Source organism: Heterodontus francisci, unplaced genomic scaffold, assembly GCF_036365525.1.
Source record: "Heterodontus francisci isolate sHetFra1 unplaced genomic scaffold, sHetFra1.hap1 HAP1_SCAFFOLD_421, whole genome shotgun sequence".
NCBI classification, from domain to species: Eukaryota; Metazoa; Chordata; class Chondrichthyes; order Heterodontiformes; family Heterodontidae; genus Heterodontus; species Heterodontus francisci.
This window is the reverse complement of record NW_027140402.1, coordinates 521092-525773: the sequence shown is the minus strand read 5'-3', so window position 1 is coordinate 525773 and position 4682 is coordinate 521092.

Below are 4682 nucleotides of genomic sequence, written 5' to 3'. Positions count from 1 at the left end.
GGGCTTTCCTTGATCCTATCCACCAATGACTTCTCGTGTCCTCTCCTTGCTCTTCTTAGCTCTTCCTTTAGATCCTTCCTGGCTAGCTTGTAACTCTCAAGCGCCCTAACTGAGCCTTCATGTCTCATCCTAACATAAGCCTTCTTCTTCCTCTTGACAAGCGCTTCAACTTCTTTAGTAAAACACGGCTCCCTCGCTCGACAACCTCCGTCCTGCCTGACAGGTACATACTTATCAAGGACACGCAGTAGCTGCTCCTTGAATAAGCTCCACATTTCGATTGTGCCCATCTCCTGCAGTTTCCTTCCCCATCCTACGCATCCTAAATCTTGCCTAATCGCATCATAATTTCCTTTCCTCCAGCTATAATTCTTGCCCTGCGGTGTTTGCCTGTCCCTGCCCATCGCTAAGGTAAATCTAACCGAATTGTGATCACTATCACCAAAGTGCTCACCTACATCTAAATCCAACACCTGGCCGGGTTCATTACCCAGTACCAAATCCAATGTGGCATCGCCCCTGGTTGACCTGTCTACATACTGCGTCAGAAAACCCTCCTGCACGCACTGGACAAAATCTGACCCACCTGAAGTACTCGAACTACAGTATTTCCAGTCAATATTTGGAAAGTTAAAGTCCCCCATAACAACTACCCTGTTACTCTCGCTCCTGTCGAGAATCATTTTCGCTATCCTTTCCTCTACAACTCTGGAACTATTCGGAGGTCTATAGAAAACTCCCAACAGCGTGACGTCTCCTCTCCTGTTTCTAACCTCGGCCCATACTACCTCAGTAGACGAGTCCTCAAACGTCCTTTCTGCCACTGTAATACTCTTCTTGATTAACAATTCCACCCCCCCCCCCTCTTTTACCATCTTCTCTGTTCTTACTGAAACATCTAAATCCCGGAACCTGCAACATCCATTCCTGCCCCTGCTCTACCCATGTCTCTGAAATGGCCACAACATCGAGATCCCAGGTACCAACCCATGCTGCAAGCTCACCCACCGTATTACGGGTGCTCCTGGCGTTTAGGTAGACACACATTCATCCAAGTTCTTGCTTGCCAGAGCCCTCCTGCGTCCTTGTAACCTTATCCCTGACCTCAATACTCTCAACATCCTGTACACTGGAATGTACTAGAGTTTTGCAAGTGTGTAAAAGGTGTGCACAAGAATGTCACAGAGGTGCACAAGTGTGAACTGTCGGGATGGCGGGGGTGTGAAGTGGTTCCCAATACGTGACTGAGGTATGTCAGAGTGCTCGAGGGGCGCCAAGGTGTTCGCTAACGATGCCCAGAGTTTCTTAGGGAATATCAGAGTTTGCTAGGGATGCCCAGAGTGTGGTCGTGGTGGGAATGGAGGACTAGGAGAGCTCGAATGAGTGATAGGGGTACCCAACAGAATGAAAGTGGATGGAAATAGTGTGCTGGGTATTTACAGATTGTGCTATGGTATCGAAGAATGTACTAGTGGTACACAACTGTGTGCTGAGGCTGCTCAAAATTGTCACAGGGGTGGCTAAGAGTGTGATGGGCGTACCCAAGTGTGCATTCGGGGCACCCCAGAGTGCACCAGGGGCGCCTAATTGTATCATAGGAGTGCCAAAAAGGGTTCTGCGGGTGTCCAGAGTGTGATTAGGTGCTGGTAAGTGTTGTGGGGTGACCAAGAGTCTACTTGGAGACTGCAAAATGTGCCAGTTGTGTCCAAGAGTGTGATAGGGTGTACAGAGTGCATCAGGGACGCCCAGTGTGTGGTAACGGTGACAAAGAGTGTGCTTAGAGTGCCCAGAGAGTGATCGGAATATCCAAGAGTGTGCTAGAGGATGCAAAATGTGTGCTGCAGGTGCCGAAGGGTGTTCTGGGGCTGACCAAGTGTGTGTTCGAAGCGGACAATGGTGTAATTGGTGTGCCTACAATGTATTAGATGTGCCCAAATGTGTGCTAGGAGATGGCAAGTATGTGCTGGGGGTGCCCAGATTGTGCTAGTATTGTTCAAGACAGTGATAGGTGTGCCCATGGTGGGTAATAGCGGTGCCCATTAGTATACTCGGGGTGCCCAGTGTGTGCTAGAGGTTTCCAAGTGCCTGCTCGGTTAGCCCAGAGTGTGCTATGAGTGTCCAGGTAAGTGATGGGGTTGCCCAGGGTGTAATAGAGATGTCCAAACACGTGCTAAGGATTGGCAGGCATGTGCTAGGACATCACTTGTTTGCTAGGGTGGCCCAAGAGTGTGCTAAGGGAACCCAAATTGTGCTTGCCGTGCCCATAGTGTGCTCGGGTGACCAGGCATGAGAAAAGGTTGAAGAAGTGTGTCCTAATGTGTCCGAGAGTGAGCTAGATGATAGCATGTGCGTGCTGGAGTGCCGAGATTGTGCTAACGTTGTCCAAGTGCATGCTCGAAGTGCACAAAGTGTGATGGGGATGACCAAGTGTTTGCTAGAGATGCCAAGAGTGCACTAGTTGTGGCGAAACATATGTTAAGACATGGCAAGTGTTTGCCAGTGGTGTCCAAGAGTGTGATCAGTGTGCCCAGAATATGCTGGGTTGTTCAAAAGTGTGTTAGAGAATGAGCAAGTGCACTACATGTGCCCAAGTGAGTGCTGGGGTACCCAAGAGTTTTCTGGGCACTCCGGTGTGAGTGCCCAGATTGTGATAGGAGTAAAGAAGAGTGTGCTAAGAGTGCCTAAGGATGTGATAGAGGTGACCAAAAATGAGCGCGGGGATGTCAGCAGTTTGCTAAGGGTGTCCAAGCATGTGCAAGGGTTGAAGAAATGTGTCCTGGGGGTGACCAAGAGTGTGCTATGTGATAGCAGGTGCGTGCATGGAGTGCCCAGTATTTGGTAGGGGTGACCAAGTGTGCAATAGGGGTGACCAAGAGTGTACTAGGGATCCCCAAGTGGGCGCTAAACTGTGCAGAGTGTGATAAGGTGCTGAACATTGTGATGGGTGCGTGAGTGTATTCGGGATTGCAAAATTGTGCCAGCGGTATACAAGAGTGTGCCCAAACGTTTTCTGCAGGTGTGCAAGTGTGTGTCAGAGATGGCCAGGGGCTGGTCAATTTGCCTAGAGTGTGTTAGGGGTGCACATGTGTGCATTAGGAGACAACACGTTTGTGCTAGGATTGTCCAGATTAAGCTCGTCTTGTCAAGAGAGTGATAGGGTTGCCCAATTGTGTGATAGAGGTGCCCAAGAGTGTAGTAGATGTGCCCAGAGGGTGATAGACGTGCCCAAGGGCGTGGTAGTTTATCCCAGATTTTATTAGGGGTGCCCAGGTGGGTACTAGAGGTGCCCAGAGTGTAACAGAGGTGACCAATGTGTGGTAGAGTTGCTGCAGAGCATGCCCAGTGTGCCCAGAATTTGATATGAGTGTCAAAGAGGGTTCTAGAGCATGGCATAATGTGTTACGGATGCCCAAGAGTATGTTAGGAGTGAGCAGGTGTGTGGTAGGGTGGACTAAACATGTGCTAGGGAATAGCAAGTGTGTGCTAGGATGTCCAAGTGCCTGCTCGGAGCGCCCAAGAGTGGGCTAGTTTGCCCAAATGTGTGATTGTACTGCCCAACAAGATGGTAGGGGTGTCCAACCGTATGATGGAATAGTTTAATAGGGGTGCCCGGAGTGTGCTAGATGTGTTAGGGTAGCCCAAAGTGTACTAGGGGTGACTGAATGAGTGTTAGGGGTGCCCAGAGTGCTATCGGGATGGCCGAGCATGCGCAAGAGACTGGCAGGAGTGTGCTCGGGTGTGGAGTGTTGCTTGGGGCATCAAAGAGTGGGTTAGGGTTGCCGAAATGTCTGCTTATTGTGCCCATACTGTGCTCGTGTGTCCATGAATTTGATAGAGCTGCCCTGGAGTGAGTTTTGGGATGGCAGCTGCCTGCTAGTGTCACCAAGCATGTGTGAGGGTTGCAGAGCTGTTTTCTGGGGTACCCAAGAATGTCCTAGGATTGACCATATGCTTGCTAGAGGTGCACAAGAGTGTGATAGAGGTGCACAAGTGTGTACTGTCGGGATGGAAAGTGTGTCCAGGGGTGCCCAAGTGTGTGCTATGGGTGACAATGAGTGTTCTGGTGGTACCCAGGTGAGCGCCACGGGTGCCCAGAGTTTGCTATGGGTGCCCAAAGTGTGCGAAGGGGAGGTAATATCGGGCTAGGTATGCCCAGGTGTGTGTTAGGGGTACCCAACACGGTAAAATTGGAAGGCAATAGCGTGCAACGTATGTGCAGACTGTGCTATGGGTGCCCAAAACTGAACCAGTGGTACCCAAGCGTGTATTTGGGATGCCCAATATTGTAATAGGGGAGACCAAATGTGTGATGGCGGTACCAAAGTGTGTATTAGTGGCGTCTAAGTGTACAGTAGGGGCGCCCAAGTGTAAGATAGTGATGCCAAAGAGTCTTCTGCGGGTTTCCAGAGTGTGATAATGTGCTGGTCAGTGTACTGGTGTGACCACGTGTGTACTTGGGGATGGCAAGAGTGTGCCAGTGGTGTCCAGGTGTGTGCTGGCATGCCCAGAGTGTATTTGAGGTGCCCAGTGTTAAGTAGCAGTGCCAAAGAGTGTGCATAGTGTGCGCAGAGAGTGATAGGCGTATCCAAGAGTGTGGTAGAGGATGAAAAAAGTGTGCTAGAGTTGCCAAAGAGTGCTGCGGGAGTGACCAAGTATGTGTTAGAGGCTTCCAACGGGTTGCT